Source organism: Ceratosolen solmsi, unplaced genomic scaffold (assembly GCF_000503995.2).
Source record: "Ceratosolen solmsi marchali unplaced genomic scaffold, CerSol_1.0 scaffold29, whole genome shotgun sequence".
Taxonomy (NCBI): domain Eukaryota; kingdom Metazoa; phylum Arthropoda; class Insecta; order Hymenoptera; family Agaonidae; genus Ceratosolen; species Ceratosolen solmsi.
Window position 1 is genome coordinate 4,956,777 of NW_011948417.1, and position 20,864 is coordinate 4,977,640.

At 38.2% G+C, this 20,864-nt stretch overlaps 1 long non-coding RNA gene across 1 annotated transcript in view; it reads right to left on the reverse strand.

The window, feature by feature from the left end:
* LOC105359706 (uncharacterized) overlaps positions 1-20,864 on the reverse strand; it is a 53,417-nt gene that overhangs the window by 468 nt on the left and 32,085 nt on the right. Inside the window, exon 2 of the long non-coding RNA XR_912778.1 lies at positions 15,174-15,269. This is a non-coding gene — a long non-coding RNA (uncharacterized LOC105359706). The remainder of the gene's footprint in view (positions 1-15,173; positions 15,270-20,864) is intronic.

The window sequence follows — 20,864 nt, forward strand, 5'->3', positions numbered from 1 at the left end:
AATGATAATAATAACGAACTGATTATGATAGTACCATGACAGATGTTGGGGATTATTTATATTTGTAATTACAATAGGATATATACGGGCTCCAATCTGTTCTATAGAGGTAGTCTTGCTCATACTTTTTGTACATGTAAAAGTACTCAAGGGTATTGAATGCTATAAGTTTATGAGCGCGAGGTGGTGTCAGTTATTTTTAAAGCGTCATATGGTGTTAACTTCAATACATCGTGTAACATACATTATCAATACTATGATATCCTCGATTCTCCAGTAGTTCACAGCAATGTTTCCCTAGAATTCCCCGCTTTCTCTCTCTCTCTCTCTCTCTCTCTCTCTCACGTACATACGCACGCACGCACGCACGCGTACGCGCACGCTTTTTTGCTTTATTTTTCCTCCTCTCTTCTAATCTCCATTGTTTACTTTTCAAATGGCTGTTACTTTCTCCCCGAGTTCTATTTTGATCGTTTTCAGTACACTGCCCTTATGCACGTACGCAGTGCAAGCACAAAGCAATGTTCGTACTCTATGTATCCACCCCTTGGGCTCTTGAGAGAAGAAAAGAGGAAGGATCGAATGAGCTAGGAGCTAGGAGACTGGACATTTTCGTGATTTTTTCAAAATTGAAATGTCTCCCACAGCAGTCACTAGAGCTTGATTGTTATAGACACAAATGAAACGTGAGGTACCCTCTCCCTTCATTTTACATCTATAGTAAAAGAAAATGTAATGACTAGGGCGAGCGATATTGTTAGACGCCATCGAGATAAATGGTTCTTTTTAACTTTCTCCTGTTAATAGATTATAATGGGAGCTTTCTTTAAACAACGCAGCATTCTCCTTTTACGTTACGGTACTCTTTACTATCCGTGCTTCTATAGCTTTTGTGCGCCGTGCAAGCATCTTCATTCCCTCATTCGATGATTTCATTATCCTTAGCTGAATGTAAAGCGAACTTTCAATTAGAAAAATGATTTAATTAGACCATGATCAAATGAATTACACGATAGCGGCTTTACAATTTACAAAGAGAACATAATATACTTTTCGGGAAAGAAAGCCTCAGTACGATTTGTAGGAAATGTAATTAAACGTGATAAAACGAATGTTGATATTATCGAGGAAATTCACAGTCGAACCGACAAATTCTATGAAAAATGTTTTAATTAATCTATGTAATAAAATTCAGCCAGTAAAGGGTGTCGCAACGTAAAAAGTCTCATAAAAATTTAATGTTAATAAATAAACGTTAACGTTTCGTGTTAAAAAGTAATTTTATTAGAATAAAACAACAACAACAACAACAGCAGCAACAACAACAATAACAACAGCAGCAGCAACAACAATAACAATAGTAAAATTAAATATATAAACGTTAAAGTTTCGTGTTAAAAAGTAATTTTATTAGAATAAAACAACAACAACAACATCAACAACAACAGCAGCAGCAGCAACAACAATAACAACAGTAAAATGAAAAAATAAAAGAGAAAAAAAACTTGGTTAAATCAAAATTCTTTCGAAAGATATGAGCACATATTAAGTGGAATGGGATTTTATAGAAGTGGATCGATCGAGGAAGCCCTGCGCTATTTTATTTTATCTTGTTCTTACAAAGAAACAAGAATCTTCCAAAAGTGAAACTCGAATTCCATTTATTATTCCGAAATTCATGTGAAAGCCAAAACGTCGTCTACGACTACGAGATCACCGATTCGATTACATTAATATTTTCCATTATATTACCTGTTACATCACTGTTGTTATGATATTTCAAAATTAAATTTTTTTCTGAAACTTTTTATCAAATACATCGTTTTATCAATACATACCGACAGTATTATTATTATTGTAATAAGGAATCGTTACAACTTCACGCTGTGAATACTTCATAAGATATAGTTTTATGTATATAATATAATAATATTTCAATGGTGATCGTCAAATTTTTCTATCCAAATTTTGAAGTATCGTTTTAATAAATATTGAGAATCAATAATGATAATTTAATCACTTGCTCGTTAAGCTCGTCAAAATGCAGTCAATATTGTAAAATTAATTTTTAAACAATGTTTTAAGTAAGATGATATTACTCCAGTATTATTGTGTTATTTGATTGGAAGCTTTGAAAATTTATGGTAAATGCATTGGAATAGCCCTAATGGCTGTAATTTGCGGGGGGAACGAAGCGTCTCGATATCGAGGATGAAGAATAATTTTATAAAAGGCTTTTTCAATCGACAATCCTGTTCAATAGATAGCCAAATTTTCGGGGAAGCGTTCTTTTGGCGATTCCGGTCGCACCTTCATCAGCCGACCTTCCTCCTTCCAGCGAGACATTGGTGGCGAGCGACTGGGTGGTCAAAATTTGGGACAAACGATCCTCGTAAAAGCTTGAAAGAAGGAGCGAGTGAGTGAGGTAGAGGTAGAGAGAGAGGTAGAGAGAGAGGTAGAGAGAGAGGTAGAGAGAGAGGTAGAGAGAGAGGTAGAGAGAGAGGTAGAGAGAGAGGTAGAGAGAGAGGTAGAGAGAGAGGTAGAGAGAGAGGTAGAGAGAGAGGTAGAGAGAGAGGTAGAGAGAGAGGTAGAGAGAGAGGTAGAGAGAGAGGTAGAGAGAGAGGTAGAGAGAGAGGTAGAGAGAGAGGTAGAGAGAGAGGTAGAGAGAGGAGCGCGATGATGGGCGTGAGGGTGGGTGGGTCGGCGGTGGGGTGGGGAGTAGGATGAGAAGGTGGAGGAGGAGGAGGTAGACTCGGCGGTGCGGTGCTCATCAGCGTGCGAATCAGCGACGGGGACGTAGCATCAGCATTCCGCGAGTAGGGCTCGGCGTGGACAGTTTCCAGCGAATTGCCAATTGCGCCAATCGCAGAGTATAAGAGTGCGATGCGAGCCTAGTAGCTCTTGTAGCGCGTGCCTCCACGTTTCCCGCGGCTGCACGGACGCGGCGACGGGCGCACGTAAGCGTCCGGGCTGCCGTGCCCCGGTAGGCCCCTTGATATGCGCACCTCCGTGTCTCGGGGAGTCTACGGGCGCCTTGACCTTGCGACCGGGATGTTTAGCGCGCGGCCGACTTTATCCGACGACTGTTGGCTGTGCGCTGAGCAGGCGAGGCTTTGCACGAACGAGGGCGCGTTTTTCATTTTCAGGCTCCGGTTCCTCTGGCTGCCGGTGATTCTCGCTCTCTCGTGTTCCCTCTAACGGGCACGCGGCCGCTTTTGCTTCGACTCCTCGACGTTCACTTTGCCCTCCCGAGCATCCTTTTACCGATGATTTTTAGGATTTTGAGGATTTTGAGGATTTTGAGGATTCTTAGGATTTTGAGGTTTTTGAGGATTTTGAGGATTTTTAGGATTTTTAGGATTTTGAGGGGGAGTGTGATTTCCGCAGCACGTATGTTGTCTCTACAACTATTTTGCCTTTCTTTAACTGCCGGAATAAGTATTTCCGTGGAAAATTTAAATTCTTTCTGTGTAAGGCTTAGCTCCTCTTTCAATAGAATTCGTATTGAGCCACCCAACAGACTATCAAAGAGTAAGAGATTCTCATTAGCTTGATTTTTCTTTGAAAAACTATCTGCACAGTAATACGGCTGGCTAGTGCTTTTTCTACAAAACTTTATTCACTAGCGGGATAATGCTGAAGAAATAATAAAGAGAAAAGTTTATCATTACGAAGTGATATTTAATTTAGTCTTATAAACGTTTGGGCAGGCAATTGGCAATGTAATGTGCCATAAATAAAAAAGAAGCAGCTTTTACTCTTACTACATTTTTACTTTCTGCATATATCATATATCAAAGCGCAATGTGTATATAAAATGTAATGTTCTGGAATAATGTTAATCGTATATCGTATTTATCGTAACGTGAAATTGCTCAAATTCTCTTGGGCATGTCGTCGACAGCTCGACACTGGCCACTAATGGTCCGCGTGAGCTTTCGATCTTCTCAGCAAACCTTAAATATCTATAAGAACATAGAACGTGTGTGTGTGTGTGCGCGCGCGCGCACACACACACACACAATAAAGCATGAATTTTGAAAGGAGAACGCAACTGCAACTCGACCGATATACCTAAATCTTGCCCTCTCTTCTATTTTTCTCTATTACATCTGTCGCTATAATTATTTTCATTGTTTTTTCATTCGGATCGATTGGTGAGAGTAGTGACGAAGAAAATAATCTCATGGCAGTGATTTCTTCTTATAAATGTCGATCCCCTTCAGATACCTTATCGACAATGGTTAACGGTATTGTAGCAAGAGCACGTGCGTGCGCATTCGTTCGTTCGCTCTCGGTGAAGTTGTGCGTCGGGAAAAAAAGCAAAAGGGAAGGTTCGCATTTCCAAATAAGTATATGTGTATAAGTCTGTAAATAGGCACTCAAATGCAAAAATATACGAGCTTACGAATAATCGAGAAGCGATGAATAATGGAAATTTTTCAAGTGTCGGCTTTGACTAGAGTTTTGTTTCAATAATATAATGAAACAAAAACAAAACAAAAAAACAAAAAAACAAAAAAAAAAAAAGACAAAAAAAAAACATCAAACAAAGACAAGATAATCGATATTTCGTATTATTTATTTATTTGGCCTATTTTTTTCTTCTTTTAAACAAGTAATCGATATGTATTTCAAAACATTCTTGTTTCAACATTTTTCTTAAAAATTAATAGAACGAATACGAATGTTATGAGTGATAATCCTCATAAATGTCTGATTTTTAAATACTATTATAAATAAAAGCGTAAATACAAATATATAAAAGGTCGTGATATATTGGAAAAAATATTCCCCATTAAAGATTTACATTATAATCGTATTGTTTAAATTGGGCGAAGTAAGATGTATATTTGTTTAATAATAAAATCGAAGTAAATACATTGATTTTTATAAGTTAAAAAAATGCATCTATTTGTCCGTTTGAAATGTTTTAAACTCACAAGTAAATGTTCTTTAATTAAAGATTAAATGTACAGCGTAAGGAAGAGGCTGGAAAAGGCAAATGGAAGGAGGTAAAGAAGAGTGAGCGAGAGAGGGAGAGGGAGAGGGAGAGGGAGAGGGAGAGAGAGAGAGAGAGAGAGAGAGGATAGAAATCAATTCGTGACCATCGATCGGGTGGCCGCGAGAAAAATCCTTAATGAGCATCTTGGCCTTGGAGCCACGGTGTAGTCGCGTTACAATGCTTCGTAATTCGAACCTGTCGAAAAAGAGCGCGACTCTCGGTAACGGAGATCATTGTCGTGGCCAGCATCTGGTTGCTATAGTATTACGAATCGTCGGCAGTGGTGACTTGGCAAATTGATTTTATCGTCCCTACTATTCTCACGTTCGATTTTCGCGAATGAAACTGCCGCGTGCGTGGTAATTCCGAATGGGATTGCGAGGCATTTAGTTTTGTATTGATTGCCGTCGGCTCAGTCAAAATCACTCTCTGTCATATTCGATTATGATGATCCACTTTGATAGACGAGATTCCGATAGATCAACCTTATCCAACATACTAATAATACATTGAGCATCATTCCACTTCATCGGTAATTTTCTTTCCTCTTTAGTTTATAACTTTCTTTGTCGTTTATTTAGACTCTTAAGCAATACTTACGGTAGCATTAATTTATTTTATGATATCTAGTTAATGAACTATAAAGAAACGATATAAAGCACATTTTATCAAAAGCTCCTTTAATAAATGAGCAAACTGCTTTAGATAAGTAGCAGTAGCACTTACAAGAGTACTGTATTTCACAATTTATTGTAAGAATTGTGAAAGAATTTAAAACGATAATGAAGATTAAATAAAAATAAAGGTATTAAATGAGAGAGAGAGAGAGAGAGAGAGAGAGAGAGAGAGATGAAAATTAAAATATAATATATCGCCAAGAAAATTAATAAGACTCGAGCTAAATTGTTCATGACGTATAAATCTTTGGATATAGGAATGATTGATTGGCCGCCATCTAGCGAGTAAATCTTATTTATTTTCAACTGGAGAGATTTTGTCGAATTATCTACCGAGAACGTTCCTAATTAGAGCATTTTGGTCTACGCAATTATGCTGAAAATTTCCCAATTACTGTCACATTGAAATCAATGATTCTTATCCTGCGATAAGGGCTGCCGGCAGTAATATTAAGAAAATTCGATGCAAAAATTACGGGTATCTGGTAATTACGTATACGAAAATCAGTTTATCATTGATTAATCTCTGCAGTCTTGCATCATCCTGAGAGATTTCCTTGTGATTACACACAGCTCTCATGTAGTATTTAATTTGGCAGAAATGAAGAGGAGGGCTGAGTGGATTCGGGGAGAGGTAGGGAGGAGGAGTAGGAGGAGGAGGAGGAGGAGGAGGAGGAGGAGGAGTAGGAGGAGAGCGAGACTATCTTATTACCACTGTAATGCCTTTAGCGAGTATCGAATGCCAATAATTGTAACAGCCAGGATAATTGGGTTGTCGTCTGGCGGGGCGAAGTGCCTTGTGATCGCGAGTCGCGGCGTTCGGAGGCGACCTTATTAATGAGGCAGCGTCGCGTCGTCTGTACATAACGATTATCGAGCGCGTCGGCCGGAAGCAATTGCCCTCTTGTTAGCATAACACGATAAATGCTCGAGGCTGCCTACTACCAACTATTGCGCAACTCAACCACCGACACCCACTACTCACGGGATGTCAGGCTTTTTTTGCATCGCTGCACTCTGCGCTTGAATATTCATAGTCGGCTGTCGCGGTCTCGGCGTCTGCGCTCTACGTGCAATCACTGGCGAGGGATTATTTTATTGGCGTTTGGATTTATGATTCATCGTGATTGTTTCTGGTGGACGCTCGAGGCCGTGGTCGGTAATTGGCGATTTTCTATGTGTTTATAATGCTGCCGATGATTATTCGTCGCGTGGACCTCGGCCTCGCAAAATCATTCGGCAACTTTTTTTGCTCCTTCTTCTTTCTTTTTTCTTTTTTTTCTTTTTTTCTTTTTCAGCTATTTAATAACCATTTGGGAAACTTATCTGGGCCGAGGACCCGACGACAATCTTCGTTTGTCGCTGGCTCACACGAGTCATTTTTCACCGTCTAGCTTTCTCTTTTGAATTTAATTGGTAGACCTAGGTAACAGGCATAAACCGTTCGACCATTTGCGTCGGTTGTTTTCCTATTAGCGAGTGCAGCATATATAAAGATTGAAAATTGTTAGAAAAATCGATGGTCGTATGGTATGAGTCGACGAGTAAAGGCTGGGGATGCGGCCTGCGTAACAATTCAATAATCAAGTTTGTTATTACCAAGTCCAGTTACATTGTTAGTCATGTTCGCATATTTAATAAGCATATTATATCATTGACGCTTTGAGCGAAATCGCGGGGCGCCGATTTTAATGAAAATCCTGAATTTTAAATTTACTGCGTCTGCGGCTGTGTTGTATTAATGTGGCCGTTAGGCATGCGCAGGCAGGCCTCTTAATGTCGTAACTGCGATATCTCGGCCTCTTCCGCAATTTTATCTTAAAACTGTCTTTGTCCTTGTCCTCGTTGGGGCATGACGTCAGCATTGGGTATGCGCACGCGAATTCAAGTTCGATGGCATTGCGTTACGCGAGTCAGTCGGTGCGTTATGAAATCATTGCGAGCGGTGGCCTTGCGACGCAGTCGCGCGCGAAAGTTCATTACCATCGACCGCGCGACGGCAGATTTTCTCTCTCCGTCCTTTCGAAGCTGTCGCAGAAGTAGTGGAAGCCAGAGTCGAACGGAGGTGGGATCGAAACAGAGCGAGAGTAAGGGCGGAGTAGAGCTAAAGAAAGATCGAATATGGGGCGGTGACGGGTAAGGGGGGAGATACAACGTGGTAGGGGCGTTGGATGGGGAAGGGGTGGGGGAGTGGCTACGAGGACTATATACGTACATATGCATACATATACACATATATATATGTATTTAAACACACGTATGTACATTGTCTTGTTTGGAGACGTTACGCCGTTCTCGAATAGCCTAAATTCCTTTAAACACGATCTCTCACCTTATGATTTCTCTTCGTTCTCGCCCCCATTTTTCAATACCCTTTTTATATTTTTAACTTATTTGTGCATTATAACTTGGCAGCCTCGATCGCATCACTTTATTCATCTCTTTATGAGCTTCCATTATTTTTGAATCTTTACTTCGATAATAATAATAATGATAATATTAATCAAATTTACATAATACTGTGTGAAATTGAGCCAAATGGTTGCTTAAGGCTTAAAAAAAAAAAAAAAAAAAAAAAAAAAAAAAAAAAAATCTTAAATTTTTATTTTATTATCATTGAATAATAAATATTTTGTGCTCTTTTTTCTAGAAAATTACAAATTTTATTATATTAGTTGACGTTATAAGCACAGTATGTAATAAACTTCTTATTTAGCAATTTTAGTAATTCCTCATTTAATTCTTCTTTGTAAAATAAAAGTGACTTTTGTTTTTGTATATAAATTGTAATAATTGTATTTGTATTTTTTATATGCAAAATAAATAAATAAATAACATATATATATATTCGAGATAAGAAAAATATTATTTACATAATTATTAAATATTTTAAATGCATAATTATATGATTCACTTAAAAATGTCAATTATTTTAAATCGGCAAGAATAACGATAGATAATTTGTTGATTAATGATAAGTATTAATTTTGTGAAATTTAAAGAAAATGTCATTGATCCGTACATATTACAAGGTTAAGACTTTTTTTCTGTTCAGAAAAAGCTTTAGATTAACATTTTAAATAAACTTATTAAAATATCGTTGGCATAATGTTTTTCGTACACTGAATGTATATTACACATTGTAATAAATATTTAAATCTGTTTAACTCGTACTAATAAGTCGCATTATATTATTTACGATACTTAACGATATTATAATAATAAATATAAATTACCTAATTTACACATAATAATCTTTATAAGACGTTATTTTACAGTTCAATAAGAAAATTTAAAATGGTTCCATAGCTGCGCATAAAAGTTAAACTAATATAATAAGAATTAAAGAATACAGTGAAAGATCAATCGAGAAATAAATTGAAAGTTGCTATCGACGTAACATAAAGTAAATGAAAAAATGAACCGGTACAATATAATTAAGAAAAGAAAGATCGTGCTTGATGATTGAGGGGCATAAGATGATGATGAGACAAAGAAAAAAATAATGAAGGAAAGAACAAGAAGAATGGAAGAGTGGCACGACGAAATTCGACTTGAAATCGGCTCCAAGTGACTTCGCGAAATTATCCAAGCGAATTATTTGGGTGATGTCACGCTGACGTTGCACCCACGTATACACGCGTCCATGCACATGTAAGCATAATCCGTTACGGCTTCGCCCATCCAAGACCTGACCGTCGCTGACCTTTGCCGGAGATAAAACGCGGAAGATCCTTACAAGTAAAGGGATGAAGGATTGGAGAGCGCCTTACGTTCGACGAGGGGAAAGAATAATTAATCAAGTTATGTGAAAAGGCACGAGCAAGGATATGACGAGACGTGCCATTATTCTCAAGTCTATTGGGTTCGGTGGCTCGGGCCGCGCACGTCTATTAAATAATATAAATCAATTATTTTGCCTTATTATTTTACGAAATTTTGTCGGAGCTTTATCAAGATTTCAACGGACTTGACAGATGCAAAGCACAGTTCAATAGTATTCAATAGTACCGAGACAATAATTACGATCGTATTGAGCAAAAGGCAGCTTTACACGTATTTTCTCATATAATTGTATCGTCGATTAACCTGTCTACGATCATTTGAATGCGTATCGTATAAATGAAAATATCTATAGACTGCAATGATTTTTCGATGTATGCATCTCTTTAACGAATAACTTGTAATATGCGTCTTTCTTCTATACCCATAATACGAATAATAAAATGTATTTATATTTATTTCCACATACGTGCCAGATATAAGATTCATGTAAACTGTTATCTGCGCATATCACGGCGCTCGTGATCAATGAAGCGAATCCAGGAATTAAATTTAATTTTCACAACGAAGTGCGAATATTTGGAGGGAAAAAAGTTGACGCTCGCCGAGATTCGAGCCATAGCCCGACGATTCATCATCGTTAATCTAGTTTTAGCAGAGTGACGTAAGCTGGAAAATTCATGGTAGTGAGTGAGACGCCGACGACTAAGGTGCCGTCGCCTGTCAGGTGCACAATGGAAGTTTGACAAAGCACGTCTATTTCTTGTATGTATTTCCCTCTCCCTCCTCTTTCGCACTCTCGCGTTCTCCCCCGCTCTCGCACACTCTCACGCACTCTCATACGCGCGCGCACGCGCTCGCCCGCACTTTATCTCTCGCTCTATTTATATCTTTATATTTCTCCATCTCCGTCTCTACATGCATGCCCAGCACTCTGACTCTCCGGCTTTAACTCTAACTCACGCGCTACACTTGACACTACAGCGGCGGTCACTGACATTTCAACTCTGACTACCGCCGGCACCGAGTCGCGGCACAAAGTTGCGCAAAAGTCGCGTAGCGCCGTGGCTCTCGTATATACCGCTGCCGCGGTACAGGTTTGACCGGAATTTACCCTACGCGGCATCACCAATTGCAGGTCCGTAGGAAAGGACTTTTTCGCGTGCGCTCCGAGAACGGACGTGTAAAGGAGAGAAAAAGAGGATGAGGATGAGGATGGGGAGGAGGATTGTGAAGGAGGTGGCGGAGGAGGAGAGGGGTGGGAATTCGAGTTTTTCCCATCTGGGGACGTACGTATCCGTTATCCCGTTGCGATCCGATGGCTTCGAGAGATTAGAGGACGAGATGCTGGGCGACACGTGTAAGGTCGCGCTCGTTACTTTTTACATAGCGAGAAAATGTGAATTATTTATGCGCTTTACCGCGGATTTATAGAGCGAGCCGCGCCAAGTCTTGGTCTTGCAGATGGATGATGCATCGCCGTTCGGACAGTGTAAAAAGAAAGCATTTTAACTTTAATACAGGTTGATTTAATGTAGTCGCCGTTTTTCCTTACGTTAATGACTTCAATGATGCTAAATAATTATAATGGATAAATAAGTGCTCTCGATCACGGGCTTTGCATCAATCTTTTTCAAGGTTGCGCCTTGAAAATTGCATCCAGTTTCTGCATTTCAATCTATTAATAAGCCGTAGATTACTATTTATAAAATTGAAATTACCAATGTATCTTTTTATTATTAATGGTCAGAAAAAATGTGTTTCTTAATTTATTTAATATTAAAAATTGAATTTTTATAATTACGACTAAATTAGAGATGATGAAGGAGAGAAAATTAATTTATAAAAATATTCTCCAAGTCCAATTATCTTTAATGATAAATCAGTTATTAAGTATTACGTAGAAAATTTTTTTTTCTTTTAAATTAATATCACATTAAAGACATTAATTTTAGATATTTATAAATAAATTAACGATCAGAATGAAATTTTTAAATTAATTTCTCCTCCTAATTTTTAAATATTACACTGGCTTGCAAATAATGTTGTGAGATAATAAATTATCGGTGCGAGTGATTAAATAAGAAATACGACTAAAAAATTGCGGCGCCTATGATAAAATGAAAGGTAAGCAAGCTTCCCTTATTTGAACAATCAAGCAATCCTCAAGAATTTTAATGGTTTTAAGGTTATTTGAATGGTGAAAGGCCAGTAGTAAGTAATTCATCTTTATGAATTCCCATATTCGAAACAGCATCCATTAATAATAAAATTCATTGTATGTAAGGTTTAGAAGATGAATTAGACGAAGATGAAAATTGGAGAAAAGTGTATGAATTCTCATAAATATTGCTTTAAACTAAAGTAAATCGAGTTCTCAAGGAAGCGCAATAATATTGTTAAATATGCAGAGTGAAGCTGCCCGAGCGTTCATAAATTTTCATGTTTACTTTCTCGTACGAAAGGAGCTTCCAACTCATTCGCATATACTATATACAATCTATAATAATTCCGAGTATTAAAATTAATGTACAATAATCGACAGTAGTCTTATTTAATATTACATATACTCGGATAGCAATGTCGCAAATCTTATCGCTCACTCTCTTCAAACAAAATAAATAACCAATGTAATCGCAGTACTTAAATTTCGTGGAGGCTAACCTTAGCTACACTTATTTATACATTCTCCGACGCTCGGTAACTTTCAATATTTATGTTCGAGTTGAAAATCCTCGCCTAATTAAATATTCATTACATCCACTATAGCATAACGTCTCGTTTTTTATTTTGAAGATAATGCTTCTATAATACTGTTTGAGTAATTCAACTCGCTCGTTTTCTGTATTAAGTTAGCATTAACTGAGTTAGCATCATCGAGGATCTTGTAAAAGAATGTTGGTAGCGTTTATGTCAAAATATTAGCTTTAATTTGAGAATTTTTAATCCAAGGAGTATGTAATCGCGCGATTATAAACATAATCGCAATACCTCGAGTTCGCCTCAGTGATTCGATTCTCCTGGAAATTCGAATTTTGTGCATTCTTATTCTCTTTTGCCTTCGTTATTTTTATTTCAAGTTATGCGTATCTGCACGATAAATGGGATTCCCGGCACAAAAGACCAGTAACAACGGAAATACAAATTAAGATTGAAATAATCATCAAAAATAACAAAAGCTTCCTTTCCTCTTAAATCTTTAGAATCCCTCGTTCAAAGAATCGAGAGCTCGCTCGCATAACAGCAAAATATCCGTCAAGGATAATGAATGATGCGTGTGTACGTAAATGTTGAACGATCTTCTATAATTTTCGTTCAAAACGCGCGCTTAGTCTTGCTGTTCACTGTCGCTGTAGACGTTGCGAGAATGAGGTACGCGAGGCTAAAATGCAAGGAAGGATGTAAAGAGGCTGAAACTGCTCGTGCGAGGAGTTGGAACAAAGGACTCGCGCTCATGCACTCGTAAAATAGTGAAAGTGTGAGCGAGGTAAACCTCGACTGTTGGCTATTATGCGGAGCAATCGGGAGACCATCTGTACAGTTTAGGCACGAAGGTGAGAGTGAAGACGAGCGAGGATGATGATGATGATAATGAAAAACCAAGATTAGTACGATGGAGAGGATATTCACGAGGATATGAACGTCACCAACGCTATAAGATGAATAACTTCGCATCTCCATTCCACTCTAGCCGATACATGTCGTGTGCTTTATCAAATGGTACATTAAGCGACGGAAAATGTTCGTAACTCAATGTTCGTAAATTGGAACGTGAGGAGCAAATCGAGAGCAAATTTGGCTCAGCTACAACTACTTTATTTAAATAAAGTAATTAATTAATGTGAAAAAAAATTGGCTAATTTTATATTGGCCTATGGATATTTGCGACACTTGGACATTCCGTAGATTCTAAATATTTACGAGTTTCCAAATTATTTGTGAAATATTAATAATAACATAGCATTAAATTTCTAATGATAAATTTTTATTGGATTTTATTGATGATGCGCTTTCGAGGAGAAATGTTATTGAATAAAGTAATGTTATTGAAAGTGGAAGCTTCGTAGAAGCAGAATATGTTACGTAAGAAACTACGATGATAAATAAGAGTACTCAAAACATTGTGAACTGTAGAGGATTTGTGTCGCAGGTTGGGCAACAGTGGTGTCAAGCACTTGGACTGCCTTAATAAAATTTTGAATATCGAGCGTCGCTATCGTGCGAAATATCCTGCAATTTTAATTTATTTCTTCTTCATACAACTTTATTAGAATAATGTATTTTTTAATAGATCACACGCTAATAGCAATCATAATAAAAGTCCTACAAATGCAAAAATTATATTATTAATTTTTATCTTGTTCATACGGTAGGTACTTCTTTTGTCGTTATTTGACAATTGCGTATTAAATATTACACAATACTAAAAATTAATTTAATATTAGAAAATAAATGCAGTGTTTGTTGTTTGCATGACATATCAAATAAGTAAATTTATTATGAACGTCTTATCATTATATAAATAATTAACAATTTTTAATCTATAAAATAAAGAAAAATTAAATTTTATTGCTATTTGTTTGGTTATTATAATTTAATTCTTGTTAATCTAAGACATTACACGGTCATATAAAATTTAATAACAATACAAATGCTTGTATAACACTAATTTTCTGTACAGGATCGCGGACTTTCGACCGAGACTTTTTACTCAATATTTACACTTTGAAAATTTATATTATACATTAACTATTTCATATACGGTTAATATATTAACACGAAACAGTAATAAAGTATTGATTTATCTGCAATACGTTATTTAATGCAGTACAACGAATTATTCATACTAACAGAATTTATTTGACAAAACTCGCACGTCCGGATTTACGAGATTAAACAAGCTTCATTGCTTGTACATACTTAAGTCATGGGTTGTAAGATATCTATACCGTTAACTTACACCATCATCAATGAGATGAATTCCATACATACAAATAATGATTCTTAATAGTTACTTCTTTTAACGGTATTCCTACAACTATCAATAAGCTATGTAATTAGACATTTCATGCTTTATTATTATTGTTGGGAAAGAGCTTGTTAGTGAATTTTCGAACCGCATAAAAAATATTTTTCAATATCTTTGAAACATTGTCTTTTGCTTTACAATTAATTCATTCATTGTATATATAGAAATTCATTTAGTCGATACTATTAAAGTGAATAAAACGCAACCACAATCAACATAGATATTGCAACAGCAACAACAAAAAAAAAAAAAAAAAAAAAAAAAAAAAAAAAAAAGAAAAAAACTCGTAGGATTGTGGCATCCAAATATTTTTTTAACTAACGACTCTCGTGATTTTGCGCCCCAAGTGAAGTATCGATCTAGAAAATTAATTAACTAAGTGCAATTTCCGACCCCCAAACCCCCTACTTTCTCTCTCTCTCTCTCTCTCTCTCTCTCTCTCTCTCTCTCTCTCTCTCTATTGCTAACGATATTTATAAAAAATGTCTCTATTTACAAATGGCCTTTTTTTTCCAGTTTAAACATCAACTTGATCATAAATATTAATTCTCGTATGAGTGGTATAGAGAGCAAATCCAATACACAGGAGCAAGGAGGACCAATAATTATTGATTCGGATGGTTATATTATTTATAAGGAGCAGTTGTATTGACGAAGGTATATAGTTTTGACAACTTACCAGACTCTGAACTCCGTGCGGACAGTACGATGAAAGCCAAATACAGGATGATCCCGGGTCGGCAGAGCCCGGATCTCAACGTCGACATGTCGCCACCTGTAACAGAAGAGACATACCGATTATATTATCGCATAATAATAGTTGTGAAAATAATAGTCTTAATCGATCGCTCAATCAAGATTGAAATATTAATGCGATGTCTATTCATCTTAAAAGATTAACATCCAAAATATCCCGCAATGTTCCATTCTAAATTAAGTGTACATTACATGATGTATTGAACACACGCGCGCTCATGTGCGCACAAAAATTCAACTAAACAAATAAATAATAAAAAATTAGAATGTCTTAATTGTATCGCAGTTAAGGTAATCGTATATAAATAAACAATCAAAATAGCTTAAACGATAAAATCGTATATATGAATTTTCAGTAACGAATAAAGTCGAATGTATAATGCCGTTGATCTATTTATTATTTGTATTCTACAAATATCAATGCCTATGTATAATATTATAATTTAGAATTCGAATAGCATTAGCATGTTATATTTGAAATATCTGCTTTGACTCAAATGCAAGCACGTAACGGTAAAGTGGAACATCATGCGTTGTAAACACGAAGATCGTCTCCTAGAGTATTCTTACAAGGATACACGGCCAATTAATAATTGAATATCTATCGGTATCGTTCGATCCGCGTCGTTTAATAATGTTCAAATGATTTTCAACTGGTAAAAAAAAAAAAAGAGAAAAAAAAAGAAGGAAAATAAGATTTCATTGATTTCACGATGCCAAGCGGTGAGTCGATCGAGTTTACATCATCTTCTTCGTTCATTCTTGTTTATCTATTGTTTTATGTTTCTTTGCTTGTTTTCCTTTAGAAATTAATCATTCGCATTTTGAGAGCACGGGAACCGTGAGTTATTAATCAATGGGCTTGTGAGTAGCGGTGGCAAGCGCATCACTCCAATCGCATAATAATAAAAAGACATTGTGCGATTCCCGCGGGGCGATCAATTTTTGCTAAAAAGTCATAAAGAAGGAGCGAAGCCTGTTAATTATCGTTGATGAGCGGTTGCAGAGGGCGGAATGATAAAGTTCGAGAGCCTTGACAAGCGCGCGCGCGATAAATCCTTGACCGGCTGGCAAGACACACCCATGGACTCGTCCTGCTACCTTTACAATGCCACGCACGCGCGCCGCCCCAGGCAAAATCAAAGCGAACATGCTCGTGTAATTGTGACCGGTGTTTCCCGAAGAGCCGAGTGAATTATCATCATTCGGAGTGCGAAGTACCGGCTCGAACCAGCCGGCCGCAAGTGCACGACAGCATCACCCACGCGTCCGCATTCTCCCATTCGGGCGCTTCCCATTCGTGAAATGCGTACGACATTGAGAGACACGGGGAGTAGTAGTAGCGTAGCTTCGGTATTGCTTGCTGTCTTGACAGCGCGTGGGTGGGAATTCCTCCCTCTAGTGGACAGCTTTACTCTGTACGCGGTTATTGTCCGCGAGTGCTGGTACGTGCGTGAGTCCGTGCTAGTGACTGAGTGAGCGAGAGAGAGAGAGAGAGAGAGAGAGAGAGAGAGAGAGAGAGAGAGCAAAGGAATTGGGAGCGTATGGTGAGGGGAGTAGAGAGTGCGGTGGAGGACGAGGAAACAAAAGAGAAGGAAGAAAAGATGGTTTTTTGAGACTTGCTTATCTTGGCATTCGAATGGATACCGTTAAAGAAATATTGGTTTTGAACGCCGGTTTTCCTTTTTCTTGTACTTCTATTGCCATAAGATGTTTTGCTTTCGTTTAAACTCCAGACAGTTTCTTGTTTAAAATTTGCACTAGATATTATATTGATGTGTACGTTAGAGAAATTCGACCAGAAGTCAACGAGTAATAAACTTTAAGAATAATATACCTGCAGCAGTCTTCAGTCGACAGGATTTTTATTCTCTTTTGTAATACTAATACTCATCAGTCAACTCATCGTACTAGCTCCTCTTAACTTTTTTACGTGCCAAGCTATTCAATTGAATTATTTGTTACGCTCGGCGATCGAGAGCAACACAAGTATACGATTAAAGCAAGAATTCAAAACATCACAGTCATGGCGATTACATTATTAAAGATAGCTCTTTCGCAGCTGACGTACGTACGTACGTACTTACGCGCGCGCGCCCACAAACACATATTTAGACGAAGCATTTAAATCTTAGATTCACGGACGGCAGTCGTAAAACAAGACATTTACAAGGGCATAGATATTCCTTGACTATTAAATCTATGCATGGAAAAACCGGCGATTCCTTTTCCTCTCAGCCCTTCCACGTTTTACGGTTGGCGGCACCGAAAACCCGCGCCACCGCGTCGCGTCCCTATCATACAATGAATCCGTGAGTCGAGTCACTTGGCGCGAACGAGGCGCAACACTGCGAGTACGGCGAAATTTTATTACACGTTATTTCCCGTAAGCGAGAGCGAGCTAGACTTTATGCGCGAGCCTCCGAGTAAAAGTTTTCGTTCACCAATGCTCCTACGACGCGATTAACCGCGGACTTTTGCCTATGTGTGCACATACTTTTAACGAAGGCTAAGATATTGCCGACCGTTTTAAGCTTTAAATCGCATATGATCGTGGAATTTGCAAAGATGGATACCTTCGTTTATTATTAATATTACCTTCGGCGATGAAATAAAAGAAGGAGAATGTTGGCGGCGTGTCTCTTTATAGCTATGGCTCTTATGTATATGCATTGTAGGACGCGAAAACAGCATTTACTGGGGGGACGGGGGTTTGGACATGTGGGCACAAAAAAAAAAAAAATTTTTCATTATCAGCTTTCGCCTGGCACTACGACTCATTATTATCTTTGGTAATATTTTCTTCTAGCATTCAATAAATATTGCACCTCTAATACAATCGAATGAAGTTTTCCGTATGCATAAGAGCTATTTATTTATTAGTTTATTAGATAAGAATAGGCATAAGAGGATTCGTAGCCCCCGCCCCCCCCCCCGTTATACAATCCGAATCGATATATTCCTCGAGGTGTAATGATTCTATATTTATTTATGGAACAAAAAAAACCAAAAAAAAAAAAACCAATAAAAAATTTATAAAACTTAATTAAAAAACGTAATTTCCATGTTATATCTCAAAAGGTTTTTATATTAAAAAGCACCTTCACCGTGAATATAATCGTTTATATTAGAATTAATAATCGATTTAAGTTAGATAAAGCGTGCATTGTCGTTTGTTTCCTTTTATCTCATTCTAAAACGGAAAATGAAAGATTAAACGAACGATGTCGCAACAGCTGTTACGCAGCGATAATGTAACAATGTCGAAGTGAGAAAATGTTGTTGTTTCTCGCGTTATTTGTTGCGTCTGAATCCCGAGCATCGCCGCACACGTGATAACGATGTATGAATAAGTGAACTGTAATATCCGAATGCACACGTGCGATTATAGTGTGCATGTTGTTTGGAATGCGCGCGGTGATTTGGTGAATAGGCCAGGTAAGCCTATTTTAGCTGCGAGACAATCATCCGCTCATTGAACATTCACACTTTTATCTCATTCTTTGAACACGAGTGGCTGCTTGTAGGCGCGCTATCCTATCCTTTATGCGATTGTTTTATTGCTTCATCGGCATCCCCACCATCCTCTCCGTCATTTTTAGTCTCATCGTTTACCTCCCCCCTCCTCTCTCTCTCTCTCTCTCTCTCTCTCTCTCTCTTCATCGTCGCTTTTGAGATGGCGAAAGCCGCGAGCGAGTTTCCTATCATGGGAAAGCCTTGGTCGCCGACAGCAAGCGGCTGCTTGTTATCGGCGAAAATATAAAAGTGTATCGGTGAGCTTCACTAAAGAATAAAAAGTGATAGTAATAAAGTACCGTTGCATTTATTTGCTTTATCGCAATGCTCTCCTTTTCCGGGATTTCAAGGCTTCGTGGATTTATATTAGACGGAGATTATCGTAAATGCAATTATCTTCTTTTTATGCTCCGCATTGCACGAGCGTGCTTTTTCGATACTTGCTAAATGCAATAATACGATTACCAGCCGAATCATTTCTAAGATAAGGATACGACATTTTACTGCCGAATGCCGAATGCTGAATTATGCAAAGGCCATTAATATCTTTTCTCTATTCAGTAAAAGAATTTTATTCTACAGATTTTGAGGCGAACGTACGAGTTTACGCACACGCGCTTGCGCACTCGCGCACGCTTACGCTCACATACGTGAGTTCAATAATATTTAATTTAAGGCCAATACAATGAAATTCATTGAAAAATACGATGACATTAAATATTTTGTAAATGAATAGGCTCAGCTTAAATTAAAATTGTTTGCCAAACATAATGCAAGACTTTGTTTAAGTGGCACGTAGGAGTATGCGATAGTTTATATAGCTTTGGAGATGTTTTGTAAGTGAGCAAGAGAATGAGTAATTTAGAGGATCGAGTAGTCAAATAATTTTAATAACATAAATCCAATTAAATCCACGTAATAATGTTGTGTTTGTGAATTGTGTTTGTCTGGAGGACAGTTAAGGGTGGGGGTAGGAACGCGAGATCGGGCGGGATCTTCGATACCATTGATCGACGTAAATCGCGCCAATTTTTCAACATCTCCTCTTATGAAAATATCAGTTGTTTAGTGCGGGAGAGAGTAGGGCCGAGGGTAGCCGCGTCGTCGCGCGACAAATAAGGCCGCGACGGCCCCTGGAGATCGGCGGGAATCGAGTGGCCGACGCGCGTCCCGTTAATCGCCCACGGGTCCCTCGCCTCCCTTAATGCCCTCTCGTTCCCCATTACCGCGGAACGCGGAATATATGATTACGCGCTGCTCTGGTACATGGGAACATTCCTCGATAAAGGCGTAAGCTTCCCCGAAGAGCGAGGCCTGGCTCTCGTATAACAAACCTGATTTACCACCGCGAATTAATCTCCCTCCTGGCACCTGGTACGGCACGATGCTCCCGGCTCATTTTTCATCGCCGAGTCCTTTTTGCTTTTTTCGGTCGCGACGACGCCGCTCGGGCAGCTTCCTCCACGTAATTACTCCGAGAGCGGGAGTTGCAAATTTGTCGGGCCACAGTCAAATGCAGGCAGAATGAGTTATGAGTTATGAGTGGCGAGGCCATCGTTTAGATAGCAAAGTCCTTTATAGCGCTCACGTCAAGCGTATTCGCCGTCCTCCCTGTATTAGCGCTTTAACTGTCCGATATGTAGGTTATTGGAACTCCATTAGTCATTTCTTCCTTACACGTGTCCAGGCAGCGACTATAGGCGTATTAGCCGAGCCATCGTTATTCAAAGGAAAACATTTCCAATGCAAATAAGAGGTTATCATCGTTTAATCGCAACTAATAAGAGCGTATTTTATTAATTGTCAAAATTTTTTAAACATCCACTTCACGTCGGCATCTCGCCTCACGAAACATTACGAATACATTAATGTACAATTCGTTTTAAGCGCTGGCATTATTATTGCTATTCATCGATTCAATTAGCGTTCGAAGGCCCGTGTAAGATAGTATGGCCGTGCCGGTCTCCTACTGCCTCCCCTTCAATTAAAACAATCCTCTTTACAAAATTAGACTTCGGCCGGGGAACGAGGAGTATAGAGCATAGTCGCCAAATAGGGGCACCGATAAGAAAATGAACGCACAATAGACAAAGCCGGG